Source organism: Lactuca serriola, chromosome 9 (genome assembly GCF_051521515.1).
Source record: "Lactuca serriola cultivar US96UC23 chromosome 9, Lser_US96UC23_V15, whole genome shotgun sequence".
NCBI classification, from domain to species: Eukaryota; Viridiplantae; Streptophyta; class Magnoliopsida; order Asterales; family Asteraceae; genus Lactuca; species Lactuca serriola.
Genome location: NC_136416.1, coordinates 78,998,464 through 79,015,724, shown reverse-complemented (window position 1 = coordinate 79,015,724; position 17,261 = coordinate 78,998,464).

Sequence of the window (17,261 nt, the reverse complement as noted above, 5' to 3'; positions counted from 1 at the left end):
CCAAACAGAAAGCAATGGAGATGAGGGATGGAGAAACTAATCTAGAAGTGATGATTTGCCAAGGGGTTGATGGTATGCAATGGAAGCGCGCCAAAAGGTTGCGGGTCTGCAGATGAAGGACGCACGTAGGATTGTTAATGTCCACATGATCTGTTGTGATGGTGGCACACTCAGTAATTCTCGATGAATGATGATGAGTCTCGTGATGATGATCCAAAACAAAAGAGTTGATGATGCTCCAAACAGAATGCACTCAACTTTACATCAGGGGTTTTAAGCAAAAACATGATGACGTTTCATCTAGAGTGAGGGTTTGCTAAGGGAGAATGACACATTAGAGATTGATCACGAGGGTGGAGCATCTGATCGTGTATGAGAGGTGCAAGATCGATGACTTCATTTCTCAGGCGACACCAGGCTTCAGCATGAATGGCCCAATTAGGAGTTGTCTTCGGCTGGGAGGGGACACACCAAAGGATGAGATGGCACAAGTGGTTTTTTGAGAAAAAAATGTACAAAAGAATTAACTTGATGATGGATTAGGGTTGGCGCAAGTAGGATGGTCTTGAGAAGTTGTGCCAGTAGGGTATTCTCTGTTAGGATGCACAAAAAAAATGGTGATGTTGGATATGGATCAATAGTGATCTGATGTTGCTCCAAACACACAAAAAAAAACACTGATGTTGCACCCAGGGTTGATATGTGTATCTTATGGCGCAATAGGGTGTTTATTTGGCAAGAGAAGATGTGCCAAGGGTTGTTAAAAGATGTAGGTGGCGCAAGAGGGATTGACGCAAGTTGATGGCGCAAGAGAAGATGCGGCAAGGGAGTGATCAAGATCAAGGAAGGATGTGTCAAGGGGTGATAGTGCAAGAGGGCTTGCTCACGAAGACTTGATCACGGAGGCTTGATCCTTGTTGTGCAAGATCAGATGATCTGATCAAATGGGGTGGCTCAAAAAGAAAATTGTATTTATTTATTTTGATTTTGATGCTCCAAAAAAAAAAATTCTAAAGTTGCTCAATTTTTTTTTGATGTGGCTCAAGAAGAAAGAAAAAAATTGTGTGGCTCAAGAAGGTATCCTAGGTTTTGCTTGATCACGAGGATAATTGTGGTTGAGCAAGAGAGGGTTGTGAGGGTCAAGAGGAGTTGTGAAATAAGTAATGCTCAAGAGGAACTTTGATGGCTCGAGAAGATATCTTGGTTTTGCTTGATGATCAAGAGGGGGTTGTTGATGATCAAGAGGGAATTTCGAAATTATGGCTCAATAAGGAATTTCGAATTTACTTGATGATCAAAATAGGGTTGTTGATGATCAAGAGGGAATTTCGAAATTTTGGCTTGGGTCAAGAAGGTTTTTGAAATTGCTTGATGATCAAGATAGGGTTGTTGATGATCAAGAGTGAATTTCAAAATTTTGGCTTGGTCAAGAAGGAATTCGAAATTGCTTGATGATCAAGATAAGGTTGTTGAAGATCAAGAGGGAATTTCGAAATTATGGTTGGCTCAAGAAGGAATTTTCGAAATTTGCTTGATGATCAAGATAAGGTTGTTGAAGATCAAGAGGGAATTTCGAAATTATGGTTAGGTTAAGAAGGAATTTCGAAATTTGCTTGATGGCTCAAGAGGGCATAAAAACCTTGTTGATCATGAATGGCTCAAGAGGGCACAAAAACCTTGTTGATCCTGAATGGCTCAAGAGGACACAAAAACTTTGTTGATCATGAATGGCTCAAGAGGATACAAAAACCTTATTGAGGATGAAGAAGGAATTTCGATATTAGGGTTTGACTCAAGAAGGGTTTCGAAATTACTTGATGCTCAAGAGGACACAAAAACCTTGTTCAGGATCAAGAAGGAATTTTGAAATTAGGGTTTGACTCAAGAAGGGTTTCGAAATTACTTGATGCTCAAGAGGGGGGGGGGGGTACAAAATCCTTATTGATCAGTAATGGGTCAAGAGGGGTTTCGAAATGAGTGATGGCTCAAGAAGGATTTCGAAAATAAGGAGTGCTCAAGAAGGTACAAGAAATCCTTGTTGATCACAATTAGGGTTTGTTGAGCCAAACTAGGGTTTTGAGAAAAACTTGTGGCTCAAGAGGGTTTTTCGAAAATGGGTTTGTTGTTGAGCCAAACTTGCTGTTGTGCCAAGGCCGCTTCTTGCTCACGAACGTTAGTTTCCTATTGCATACGTGACTGTTGCTCACGACGCCTTGTTGCTCCAAGCGAGTATGAAAGTAAGAATTTGTGAGAGTGAAAAAGCAAGAATGAGAAGTAGAAGTGAGGTATTTATAGTTGAAAGGTTCTAGGGTTTCTCAATGGGCCGAAATAGGGCTTGCATGGGCCAACATTTGGGTCCATAAGGCTTGGATGGTACTCAAGTATAAATAGGAGAATTTCAACTTGAGTCGCGAGCGCGAGAATGATGCCTTGAGAATCAAGAAAGAAAAGGTGGTGCATGCATGGATGTTATCTTTGAGACGTGCATGGCGCCTAAGGAAAGATCTACTCGAAACGTGCATGGCATACGTGACACGTACATGGCCTACTTGAAACATGCATGGCTCATTTATTATGCTCTATGTGGACTTAATGAGCCACATGGACGTAATGCACCAAGTGACTGAAGATGCTTCAAGCTGTTGATCATTAGCCAATGTTCTTGATCATGCTCCAATGTTGTTGAGCATGGTCCAACATTTTTTCAACATGCTCCAAAAGACTGGCGATGCTCCAAGCTGGTCCAAGTGATCAAGATCTTTCAGGTTGGTGAAGTTTCTCCGAGGTACTTCCAGTTGATCGAGATGATGAAGATATTCCAAGATGCCTCAAGATGGTCAAGATGATCAAGATGATCAAGTTGATGAAGATGGTCCAACATGCCTCAAGATGGTCAAGATGATAAAGATGATCAAGTTGATGAAGATGGTCCAAGATGATCCAAGATAGTTCAAGAGCATGCAGTTGCTCCAAATTTGGTCCATGTTCCTGACGTTGTTCCATGTTGGTCTAAGAGCACGACGTTGCTTCAAGATGGTTCTTCAAGAATGCTCCATAAACCAAGACAAACACATATGGTTTTCTTGAAGAGGACGATCCATTCTCATAAGATGCTCCAATTGGCTAAGGATGTTCCATGATCAAGTAAGTGATGTTCTCTATCTTACTTAGCTGCTTTACCTAGATTCTAAGGCATGAGTTAAACAGAAAGTATAAAATTGCAAACACTGAATAATCTAACAATGAAAGTGATGTGTGTGCACATGGGTAGAGAATTTGAGAAGGGAATAGTAAAATGTAGTGAAGTGTGTGCATGTGGAAACAAGAACTTTAAGTAAACACTAGTTGACTCATTTAGAGGCATTGATGATTATATTGCTGTTACTTACAGATTTGTCAACCAACTAAATTCTGTGTTTGATTCTTCACTTCGCATTGTAAAGAATTCCCTTGTGTATTATTATGTTTTGAATTCCTTAACATTACACAGAATAACCCGATTTGTACTCACCAATTATGTCTCACCGCAATGCGTATATTTGTGTCTAAGGCCTAGTTACTTCCCAAGCCCTAAATACTGACAATCCTCATAAACGTTCCCCGCTTATTTTGAACAACATTTATTTTTGGCATTCCTACCACCTATACCTTTTCATTTACTCCTTTTGTTTCAAAAGGTATCGCCAAATTCCAAGGGACACAACTTTAAAAGAAAAAAAAAAATAGTATATATAGTAGTTGACCTAAGAGTATAACTAGATTTTTTTTTGATATATATTTTTTTTGAATCTTTTCTTATAACTCTAACTTTGACAAAGTACACAAGCAAATAGCTCTTAGCTTTACTTCTATTTGTACTTTAGTTCGTGACTTTCTAAGAAATTCATTGGAGTGCTAGGAATCTCTTAGGTCACTAATGGAGTCCATGACTTTCTATGAAAACCCATGTAGCAGACTTCTTCCCGGTCCGATCCGCGTTAATGTACTGCAGGTGCACAGATTTTCAATATCCCGTGGGGTTTACTGGCCGAGTTCTCATAGGTCACAGATTGACTCCACTCCTGAACTATAACTTATTGAATATATAACTAGACTCAAAGTGCAGAAATTAAACAGATATACTTGGAACTTGACTCAGTTTTTTTTAACTAAGAAGCTTTTTATTGGGTATAGATATTCACAAAGCAAAACTTTTTATGTCCCTCAAACTACACAAGTTCGTGTTTTTGTCTTATGAGTTCACTAGGACAGGGAAGCCACAAATATACTATAACACATTGGCTTAACTAAATCTTAGAGTTCGCCTTAAATTATCCCACATAACATTAGTACTTGATGTATGTTATAACTCTAAGTAGAGTATAACCATGAAGCTTGTTAATGGTCACTGATGTACCAATATTAGTTATGTACTAAAGCAAACTGAAGAACCACATAATTTAGTATTTTGAAAAATCATTAAAGTGTGGAGCAACTAACCTTCTTCATTTGCATAGTTGTGATAACAACTTGCAGTTTTCTAACAAAAATAAAGATAAAATCTTTTTGGTATTTTCTTTTGTTTAAAGTAAAGACAAAATACAGAAAATAAAATATATTTTTTTTTTGGAAAAGCAAAGCAAAAATAAAATAAGTTAGAAAATATAATATTTTTGGAGTTTTCTTTTAAAAAAAATGGAAAAAAAAAATTTCAAATGCCTAGAGAATCTGGATTAAGCATGCCAAGTCGTCCTAGAAAGTGTAAGAACTTGGATTCATCTAGAGCTTTTGTGAACACATCTACAGTCTCTTCTTCTGTAGGAACAAAATAAAGCTCAATATGACCTTTTTGAATATTATCTTTAAGGAAGTGATACCTGATATCAATGTGCTTGGTCATTGAGTGGTTGACTGGATTGTGAGAGATTGCAATTGCACTCTTTGAGTCACAATAGATTGGGATCTGTTGCATTTTGAATCCATAATCTCTCAGCTCTGTTTGCATCCAGAGCACTTGAGAACAACAGCTGGCGGCAACAGCATACTCAGCTTCAGCAGTAGAGGTGGAAACACATGTTTGCTTCTTTGAGGTCCAACTAACCAACCTGCCTCCTAAGAATTGACAGCTACTAGGAGTGCTCTTCCTATCGAGCTTCCATCCTCCATAATCTGAGTCAGTAAAGGTTTGATATAGAAGTTGCCTTTAGCAGGATAGAATAGACCAAGAGAAGCAGTTCCTTTCAGATATTTGAAAAAAAATTTGACTGCAATGAGATGTGATTCCTTGGGATTGGCTTGAAAGCGTGCACACAGACATGTTGAAAACATGATGTCTGGTCGACTAGCTGTTAGATATAGTAATGAGCCAATCATTCCTCTGTAGTGCTTCTGATCTATAGATTTTCCATCAAGGTCGGAATCAAGCTTGTAGGAAGTAGACATCGGTGTCTTTGCAGTTAATGCGTTCTCCATGGAGTATCTCTTCAAAAGATTTTTGATGTACTTCTCTTGACCAATGAAAATTCCGTTAGGAGATTGACGAACTTGTAGACTTAGGAAGTAGTTGAGCTCACCCATCATACTCATTCTAAATTTGCTTTTCATCAACTCAGCAAACTCATCACTAAGGTCCTTGCTGGTTAAACCGAATATGATGTCGTCGACGTAGATCTGCACGATGATCAGATGGTTGTTGTGGATTTTCCTAAAGAGGGTGGGATCAATAGAAGCTTTATGAAACTTAGAATCTTCTAATAACTTGCACAATGTTCCATACCATGCTCTTGGGGCTTGCTTCAATCCATAGACAGCCTTTTGAAGCTTATAGCAATGGTTAGGGAACTTTGGATCTTCAAATCCAGGGGGTTGTTGAACATAGACATCTCTATCAATTTCTCCATTCAAGAATGCACACTGCACGTCCATTTGGTAGACCATAAAATTCTTGTGTGCAACAAATGCCAAGAAAATCCGAATGGCTTCTATCCTTGCAACAAGTGGAAAGGTTTCATCATAGTCTATGCCTTCTTGTTGCGAGTAGCCTTTAACAACCAGTCTGGCTTTGTTCCTAATGATGACTCCATCTTCATCACTTTTGTTTCTGTAGACCCATCGTGAACCAACAACTGATACTCCTTCTGGTATCGGCACTAAGTCCCACACGTTGTTGCGTTCAAATTCAACTAACTCTTCATGCATTGCTTTTACCCAATCTGCATCTTGTAGAGCCTCTTTGATTCCTTTAGGCTCTATCATGGATAGAAAGCTTGCATATAGACATTCATTCTTGGTTGCTGAACAAGTCACTACTCCAGAATCTAGATCGCCGATGATTTGATCAACTGGATGATCCTTTGTCAATTTTGTGAGGCGAGCTTCCTTATGGATTTGAGGAGTACAAACTACCTCATATTGTTCTCTTGGACGAGGAGGGTAGTTAGAAGTGAATGTTCCTTCAAAAAGATCGTCTTGGAAAAGTCCAGAACTACCTGAAATAGGTGGTTCCCCCTCAACTGTTGCATGCTTGAGTTCAACAGATGGAGTAGACGTGAAGGAACTTGAGGGATTGGAACCAGTCGAGAGGGGTTCCCCCTGAAACCATGGAATGGATGGTTGGGAGGATTGTAAAGTACCTTTAAGAATGGAACCATGAAAAGGTGGTTCCCCCTTGAAGGATGCAGTGACTAGTGTTATGACTGGTCCATATTGATGGGAGGTTGGGGAAGAAGGTTCAGAAGATACTAAATGACTTTTAGGAATAGATTCATTGGAAGATGGTTCCCCCTCAACCGGAGATTTGGTGGAACTTGAGACTTTTGATGATTGATTAGGTTGAGAGACATTAGGAGAAGCTGTTTTTGTGAGCTTTTCTGATTCAGGGGCGGAAGGTTGAGTTGGAAATAGGATATCAAAATCTACTTCAATAGCATGGACTGGAGCAGAAGCATTAGCAGGTGATGGCTGGTTCATTTTATCAGATGGTACTACCATTTGAGGACCAAAGTGGTTTTGGATCCAGAACCCTTACATAACTTTCATCAAAAGTGACATCACTGCTTTCCTCTATCACCCTGGTTCTTTTGTTCAGAACTCGATAGGATGCAGCATGAAGGCAATATCCAAGAAAGATACCTTCATCAACCTTGGGTGCAAATATCCCTAGTTGATCCCTATTACTCTTGATGTAGCAACGACAGCCAAAGATGTGAAAGAATTTGACGTTGGGCTTCCTCTTGTTCATTGCTTCATAGGGAGTGACTTCAAGCCTGTTGTTGATTAGGGATCTGTTTTGAATGAAAGAGGCGGCTGATGTGACTTCAGCCCATAAGTATTGTGGTAGGTTTGCGAAGATCAACATTGATCAAGCAGCTTCACATAGTGTCTGGTTCTTCCGTTCAACTACACCATTCTGTTGTGGAGTGTAGGGTGCAGAAAAGTTGTGCTCGACGCCTTTGGATAAATGAAAGCTATCTAAGGCGTTGTTCTTGAATTCGCCACCATTGTTACTTCTCAGTCTTCTAAGTGGCTTGCCTACCCTAACTTCTATGTAGCGCATGAAGTTAATTAGCTCATTGGAGGTTTCAGATTTGTTTCGCAGAAAGTACACCCAAGTGAATTTTGTGTGGTCATCCACAATCACAAGAATGAATCTCTTACCACTTAAGCTAGGAACTGTAGTGGGACCACACAGATCAATGTGTATAAGCTGAAGAGCTTCAGATACACTATGTTCTGTTATACTTTTGTGCGGGGATTTGGAAATTTTGCCTTGTTCACAGGCAACACAAAGTATATCATTGTCAAGTTTTAACAATGGTATTCCTCTCACAAGATCCTTTCCAATGAGTTTGTTGATATAACCAAAGTTGAGGTGGGAGAGTCTTCTATGCCACAACCAACTGATGTCAGAGGCAGCTTCGGAAAGAAGACAAATATTAGGAGTTCCCTCAATTAGTTCAATATCAAGAGGATACATGTTCCCATTTCTTGGGTAATCAACAAGGATGCGCTTGTTGGTATCCATAATTAAACTCTCGGATTTGGTGAACAAAACCTCATGATCATTGTCACACAGTTGTGCAACACTGATAAGGTTATGTTTGAGACCGTCTACATATGCTACACGCTTAACGGTAAAGTTCCCGTTTGATATGTTTCTGTGTCCTATAATTTCTCCCTTCATGTTGTTTCCAAAAGTAACATACTGACCTGGCGTTGTGATCTTGAAATATTTGAGATATCCTTTGCGCTCGGTCATGTGCCTAGAGCAACCACTGTCAATGTACCATGTATCGTCATGTGGTACCCCGACACAAAAAGCCTGCAATTAGAGAGAAGGTTTAGGTACCCATGTAGATTTGGGTCCTTGAATGTTAGTTTCCTTCTGACTTGTGGGAGTTGGGACGGTCTTTTCTTGTTTTGCATTAACCTCTTTGGGTTTTGCTTGGTTTTTTGTGACCTTGGTTTTTTATTTCCTAGGGGTCTTCTTTTGACGTTTGGTTTGTGGAAAGAATAGAGAGTTGGTGAACTGAGTAGGAATTCCTAGAGAGGGAAATCCATAGTTCACAAGCATTCCAAATTGATCAAACATGGGAAACTGGGTATTTCCCCCGAATTGATTGAACATTGGAAACCCAGAGTTTCCCCCAAACATGTGATTCCCTCTTATGGACGGAGAAAAACCACAATATGGACCAAGAATAGAATTCATAGGGTAATTTCTATTCTGATGCATGAAAGGGTTGGTTTGAACAGGCCTTGGTCTCATCATTTCAAACAAATCAGGATGATTGTTAGATATGAAATTATTCTGATAGTGAATTCCAGTTTGGTTTGGAAATCCATAATTTGAGAAACCATTATTGGAAGGAGAGGTTCTTTGACTCCTTGAAGTTTTGGGAGGACTGGTATGTCTGGTCTTCCCTTGGCTTGGCTTAGTCTTAGGTACTCTTTTGGACTTCCTATCCTTGTCATTATTTGTAGTCTTAACCACTTTGGGTTTTGAAGGATTGACTACAATTGGACCTTGTTCTTTAGAGACATTAATTTTCTCTTTTCCCTTGTCTTTAGAGACATTAGTTGGATTAACAATTGTCTCATGTGGTTTAGCACTGGGTGAAGAGATTTTGATTGGAACAAAAGGTCTCTTGAGTATTTTAACAACAGTTTTCTCATTACTCATAGTCTTCAAGGTTTCATCCTTGTTAATTGGAATTGGAGATTTCCCAGTCTACTGTTTCTTAGAATATTTACATCCTAAGTTGTGACATCCCTAAAATCACGGCCAGAAAAGACCTATTTCATTTATGCTTTTTAAAATAATTTCAGAGTAAATCCTTTTGATTTAAAAGAGTTGCGGAATTTGTTCCCAAAACAAAATATGATAAAATAATATTTATCAAAGCAATTCATCAAGAGATGCATTTTCATTATATAATCAAAACTCGGGATGTCATGTTCCGATACAGACCATAAAGCATAAACGATAACATTACAATTCATTCAACAAATATATACATATACAGACTTGTAAACAATACAACTCGATGGTACATCCATCTTATGCCCTTGTGCCACTTCCTATAATACAAATAAAACTGAGTGGGTCAGGCTTGGGAGCCTGGTGAGCATATAGGGTTTTCAACCCACAATAAATAATTATATTTAATTTCACCAAACAACAATAACCCGATTACCCATTCCCATTATCCTCACTTTATGTCCCGAAAACAACATCTATCTCAAGGGACCTAATCTAGGATTTTCATCGGGACGGACATTAATGCTAAGGGGTTTCCTCAACAATAGATATCCTAAAGGCAACCATGAGGGGGATAGAGTACACCGGTGAACACATCGTTCACAACACCTATAGGTTATGAACCTGCTAGCGTTCCACAGGACTGTCTAGAAAGAGTCTGTGGTCGTTATCCATACTCCGCTGATTAACTAGATCAACAACAACAACATCGAGGCCTCTCATCTGTTTATCACACACCAACTATCTACCCATGTTCTACCCAACATATTAGTAGATAGAAATATATATTTTTATACATAGTTTAAAACCTGTATAGCATTCTCATTCAATGCATATTCCATATAACAGATGAGGCACACCCACATAACACGTATTTCATAGAGAATAAATCATATCTATGAGATAGAAGAAAGTGAATATACATTCACACACATAACAACAAAATTATACACATAACACGTATTTCGTATAAAATACTTCATAATTATGCGTTAGAAGAAAGTAACTACACACTCACTTGATTAGAAGATGATCGGACAACAGTACGACTTGTAGAAGTAGTATTCTTCGGTAGATCTCGAAGATCTTCACAAAACTTGGCTTCTCGTGGGTAGAGCTTCGGCTCGGGAATCACACTTCTCGGGATCTTCGGGGCTTCGGGACTTGCTTCGGGGCTCGGGATTGATACCGGGGCTTCGGGATACTTCTGGCACGAAAAAATGATGCAAAACGGGAGAGAAAGAAGAGAATTTGGCAAATGGAGTCGGTTGCCCTCGCAACCCTTTTATAGGAGGTTGAGGCCTCGCAGTACGCTAGGCGTACTGCCATACGCAGGGCGTACTGCCTCCGAAATCGTCATTGCTTACGTATCCGAAGAACTCGAGTGCGAGGGTCGTCATGCTTAGCTGTACGCTGGGCGTAACCCGGATAAGTCCGGTGACTCCCCTTCGGATAATATCAGATTTAATAATTAAATTTATATATTAATTATTTAATAAACTTCAAAAATTCATATCTTCTTTATACAAACTCCGTTTTTGACGTTCTTTATATCCACGCGTAGGTGAGACTACGCTCTACAACTTTCGTTTAGACTCCGTCGGCAAAATTTGATTTTACTTTTTATTATTTATTTTTAGTAGACCGGGACAGGAAAACTCCGTTATAAATTCATAACTTCTTCATCCGACGTCCGTTTACGCCTATCTTTTTATCACTTTACTACTATTAAAGAGATCTTCGATTCTCGTTTAGATTGTTTAGACCAACAATCACTTGATCTCGAATTGAGTATTCAGGCTGCATACTGCTAAGTCGAAACTTTAGAAAATCATAACTTCCTCATACGAAGTCAGATTTGGGCGTTCTTTTTATGCACGCTCTCGGTTTAATGAACTCTACGACATTCGTTTAGATCACTAAGGCTAAATATCACTCTAACGTAAATTTCACTTTTTACGTCATTCGGCGTTGTCGGTTCTGTCGCGAAACTTCGACAGGTCATAACTTCTTCGTTATAACTCGGATTTCGGCATTCTCTATATATTCGGAAACCTCATTTCAACTACTACAACATTTTCCATACATATCAGCTTTATCTAACATTTTATTTTGACACTTATTTTTATTCTTAATGACATTAACACACAATTAAGCACAAAACACATAATACTCAAATAATACACTTTTATTATTTCAAAACGGGTTACAAAGGTTAACCTAGACTATTATATCAACATTAATGACAAGCCCAGAAACACAGGCATTACATAAGTCCTTTGTCCCAGAGACAGAAGCGTTAAGAGATGGAAATGTTTCTTGACTGAGGAATTCAATGGGTTCAGTCTTGGAATATCCTATTGGCTCATTTGATTTGGGCTTTTTATCACTAGATTTAGAGTCAGGGACATTTGCTTTTTCAGAAGTGGCATCTTCTGAATTGAAACTTTCCATTGTGGGACATTCAAGAGAAAATTCTACTGAAGATTCAGAACTAGTGTCCGAGTCTGGAAGATCATGGGATGATGTAACTTCCAATGGGATGCTTGAGGATGAAGTGACAATTACATCGGGACTGCAAGTTACCACCTCTTCATGATCCTCATTGTCTCTAGTGAAGAGACTTGGATCACATGCTAACAACTCTGGTTGAGTATTGAGACCCACGATTTCCTTGTTCATTTCATCATAACCAAGACCGTATTTGATCCTTGATGGTTTCGGTCCCTTAAGAATAGCATGCGAGTTCTGTTCGAGAAGGGTTTTGGATGCCTTATAACTACTGATTTTTGTATTGATTTGGGCATACATCTCACGATTGTCTTATGCAATAATGTCACGTTGATTCAATACAATTTTGTATTGTTCAACTGACGTAAGATATGCCTTAGTTTTGATTGCAAGGTCATTTTCTAACTTAGCCATACGACATCTCAGTTCTTCAAGTCTGAACTGAGTGTCGGTCAGTTCATCTTTGTAGTAAATGACACGATATTCAGCATTGGTGACATATTCTTTGATCATTTCAGAAATATGGTCAATGTCATCATTAAAAGGCTCACTAGTTAAATGATTATCACGATGCATAAAGCGTACCTTTCTAACAACTTGTTGATGGAGAGGAGAAGTCTCTTTGTCATCATTAGCCATGATGCATAAGTAGTTCTTGTAGGCTTCCGTTTCTTCTGCTTGATCCACTTCATCATCTGTTTCCCATACTTCCACGTTTGGAGTTTCCATGACCATGAAAGCTTTGTCTTTTGACTGCTTCTTGATCTGCTCTACTTTTTGAAGGTAGTATGCTTCGTCTTTGACCTTATTGATTTTCATTTTGCAATCCTTGGCAAAATGATTTTCACTTGACAGTTGTGGCACCTGATTACTTCATTATCATCATGGGACTTCAACTTGTTATCTTGAACCCTTGTGCTCATCCTCTGAGAATTGTAACTTTCAGAATTTGAATTCTGAGAGTTGAAGCTTTGTTGACTGTTGCTTATTCCTTGGAAGTTTTTAGAGTTCTGATGATAGTGTTGGGGTTGCTGATAACTTTGTGCTCTAAAGTTCCCAGTTGTCTTGTTCACAAACTTCTTGAAGTTTGGATTGAACTTGGTTAGGAGTGCCAAGCATTCTTCATACTCTTTTTCCTCATTGATTTGAGGAGATTCCATTGTAGTTCTAATGAAAGCTTGATGATTAGCCATGTACCCATTTGCGATCTGAAGAGGTTGTTGAGTTGACATGTACGAATTTTGGTTGTCCTGTTGAGCCATACTCGAACTTTGATAAGGATATGCTCCATATCCTTGGTTGGCAAACTGATCAGCAAAGTGGTTTGAGAATGGATAGTGATGTGCAATCAAGTTTTGAGAATAATTTGCCATGGGTGCTGAATTTCCCAGGGCAAGTCCTTGATTATCAAAAAGGAGTTGCTTGAGCTAGCTTGTTGACCTTTGGTTCATGTTGCTGCAATTCAACATATAGATCAAACAGAGACATGGTGTCTAGATTGATTGTAGTTTGCAGTATGATCATATGCACTGTATCCCATTTTGGAGATAAAATGTTCAAGAATTTCATATTGAAATCCTCTTGCGATCTTTCTCCTTTGAGTTTCTTCACCTTGTTGACAACAATGTTGTACCTAGAATATGCATCAAATAGAGTTTCATGGGGTAACATCTTGAAGTTGTCCATGTTTGTCAATGCAGCTTTCTTCCTATTTGCAAGAATCTTATCAGTTCCCTCAAATTGTTTCTTGAGTGCATTCCATACATTGAAAGGTGAACTCTTGTCTTCATCGGGAAGTTGCTCATAGATATCATGAGGAATTCCAGATAACAGCTCTTGCATTGCCTTAGCCTTAAATTTCTTGATTTTCATGTCACGAAGTTGAGCAACAGAGGAAACAGATCCAGAGATAACTTTGGGGGTTTCAGGAGAGACATCAGCTTCAGGAACTCTGATGTCCTTCAAAAATTCTGGAGTATGTTTCCCAGTGGAGATGAAGGTCCAGATGTCAGAGTCATGACCTTCCAGGTAGTACTTGATGCGATCTGCCCAAGAATTGTATTCACTAGGCACAATGATAGGTGCATGATTTCCTGCCCCAAGACTGTTTGCAACTGAAACTGAATAGAGAACATTTTGGTTTTGATTCACACTTGCCATTGAGAACAGGTGATACTAGTTTGAAACTTCAAAAAAGATTTGTGAAAACTTTTATAAGTCTCAAAGCCGATCACTCGAGCTCTAATACCAACTGAAGAAATGAGAAAAATTCATTAAACCTAGACTAGTGTAGTCCAAGTGTTGAAAATACTGAAACAGAGTTTCAGAATCGTCAAGTGGTAAGTAATGCGGAAAATAAAAGGCCCAGTCCACAGCGTTACATATGATCCATCTACGCCCTGCGTACTCCAGGCTTAACCCAACGTACGACCTCGACTAAGCCCACACATTAAAGGCCCAGTCCACTAAGCCCAATACAATTAACTGATTTAGACAATTAAAAAAATAATTAAATAAATATTACCTTAGAACCATCAGGTATTACAAAAACCCCTTAATCCATTAAGCCATTAATCTACCTCTACCGGAAGGCTTCCTAACACCCCAAGAACTATAAAAGCGATGCTTTAAGGTCTTGCATCTCTAATGCAAGACTTGAGCTCAAATTAGGGCATTTACGAGGAAAAGGAGTTCAAAACTTAAGCATGAACTCAAACGTCACCCAAACTTCAGATCCACCACATATAATCGCCAAGCAACTCTAAGGACCCATCAAGTTGCCAACTTTATGGAGTTTTAACACTCTAACTCATCTAACCATGGCTAATCATGCATAAAATCCTAGATCTAGCAACAAGGAATCATACCACTTGAATCTTGGTTACTCACAATAGTCTAGAGATGTTGCTAAAAGATACAAATGATGCTTCCAAGTGAAGATATGAGCAAAATTCAGTAAACCTAGACTAGAGTAGTCTAAGTGTTGAAAATACTGAAGCAGAGTTTTAGAATCGTCAAGTGACAAGTAATGCGGAAAATAAAGTGTTGTGAATCACCAATTTAATAACAAAAACGTTTTTATATGTTCAATATCAATGATTCAAAAGTGTCTCATATTCATCAAGATTCAGTTACAAGTGTTTGAATGATAGACAAGCTAAAACACTCAAATGGCTCTCTGAAGACTAATCTAAACAGCAATTGTGCAAAATGATCTGAAATGAACAAGGAAGAGCCAGGAAGAGCAACTTTTATAATGGATCCCAGGGGTCCTATTTATAGGCTTTGGAAAAGCCCATGATATGGCTTGACCAATCAGGTGTTGACACGTCATCATGACTAAGTCATCATTTGACACCTTTGCCCTACTTAACGGAGAATGGATGGAATATTCCAATTCTGTTAGGGTTCCATCCAAGTTATGAGTCTTCATAGTTCTTGAACCTTCTTGATCAACAGAGAAAAAGTGATGATCAACATGAGCATCATGTTGCTCAATTGTCTTCTTAGATGTCATCAACTTCTAGAAGTGTTGTTGATCATGTTAAGTAGTTTATTGAATGTTGGACTGTGTCTTGAACTTGAAGATGTACCACCACATGTTCATGATGGACCATGGACGAAATTCATGTTCCTTTGAGCATTTGGACGTGCCTTCATTGTACATGATGTGTCATGTGCAACCTTGTTGAGTCATCAATGTGATCATGTTGATCCATTGACTTGAGTTGAGCCACCAAGTGTTCTTGTTGAGCCATCAACTCTTATTGATCCATAGAGCTGTGGATGAGTCAACAATGTTTCTGATGAGCCATCAATATTCCAAATGATCCATCAATGTCTTGATGCTCCACATATGATCTAGATATGCCATCTGAGATCATGATGATCCAACTAGCTTTCAGCAAATGATCCATGTCAACAACAGGTGCTTCATGTAAGCTTCAAGTGCTCCAACATCTGATTCTTCAAACACTTGTTGAATCTTCAGGATCTTTCCAACCTGAAACATTCTGATAATATTTGTTAGAAAATGTAAATCAATACTTAACTCATTTCAAGTGACAATCACATCAAAATATTTCCAACACCAAGTTGAATCTATGCTCCAAAGGTGATCTATTCTTCTTCTTCTTCTTCAATCCACCAAAACACCACCAAAAGTTTAAGAATCACAAGGAGAGGCTAGGGTTAGGGTTTTTTTGTGTTTGAGGATGAAGGAGGCTCTTAATCAACCCTAAAACGAACTTTATGGGGTTTAAATACCAAGAACCCCTAAAAGATCATAGGCTTTGGTTGCAGCACGTATCACGTCGTGAGCCCTTGTGTCTCAAGTCGTAATCCCAATTGAATATGCGTTTTTCACTTAATCACTTTTCACATCGTGACCTCTTTATGCTTATGTTGTGACACCTAGTTTTACCCAAAAACCATCTTGTGACTTATTGATGCATAAACCGATCTGATCTGGAAACTGGGTGTTACATTGTACCTAGGGACATTGCCCCTAACCTTTGTATTTCCAAGTTCATAATTATTATTTTGAGTATGCACCCCACACCACATGTCTCAGTTAGTAAATGGAGCTCTGCCTATCTCGATATTAATAACAACTACACAAAAACATGTTACTAAAACTTAAATCACCAATAATTCGTCGATCTATTGACCAGAACTTGATATCCCTATATTCTCACCCCTACCCTTACCCCTACCCCAAACCCAACGATTTTACTATCAATAAATAGCACAATATTACTCTATGTCACCCATTGGCACAAACTTATTCCATAATTTTTCCCTCTCCACAAATATGCTATTGGAAGACAAAGTTAAGTTGAATTTGTTCGGTATATACAATCTGAACCCGACCCCAAGCTCGACCCCATTCCCATAGCATCCTACTCCAAACAAAGAGGAAAGAAAAAGTATCAGATACAAAAGAAAAGACGACCCCAAAACAATGGACAATGGAAGAAGAGAAATTTTTAGTAGATTCATGGGTCGACCTTTCCAAGGATTCGGCGACCATATAAATGCACAATAGAATGATGATTTTTAGTGACAGAATTACCGAGCGGTTTCACAAGTAATTGGTTCGTGGCGAGTACTATACAAAGGACCAATGTATGACAAAGCTTAATGAACACAACCGTTACAAAGTTCAATGGGACGCATAACAAATTGATGGGTCAACGAAAAAGCGGGAAAATGATTGACGCTTGAAATATTTAAAATCGAAAATAATGGGAGGGCATTCAAATTTGTCGACATTTGGAAGTTTTTATTTGATTCCCAAAAATGGAAAGAAGTTTTTGGAAACAAAAAAAATTTGTGGTTCGAAAACAACCAAAAATATGAAATAAGTTGCACAACTTTATCAGATGTTCGTTTTAGGTTTGATCTGAACCAAGATGACGAGTTTGGACTCGAAGAGATAGTCTGGTTGATTGGTAAAGATAATACAAAAAGATAGGGACTTCGTCTAACGCGTGGGGGGAGACAAAGGTGA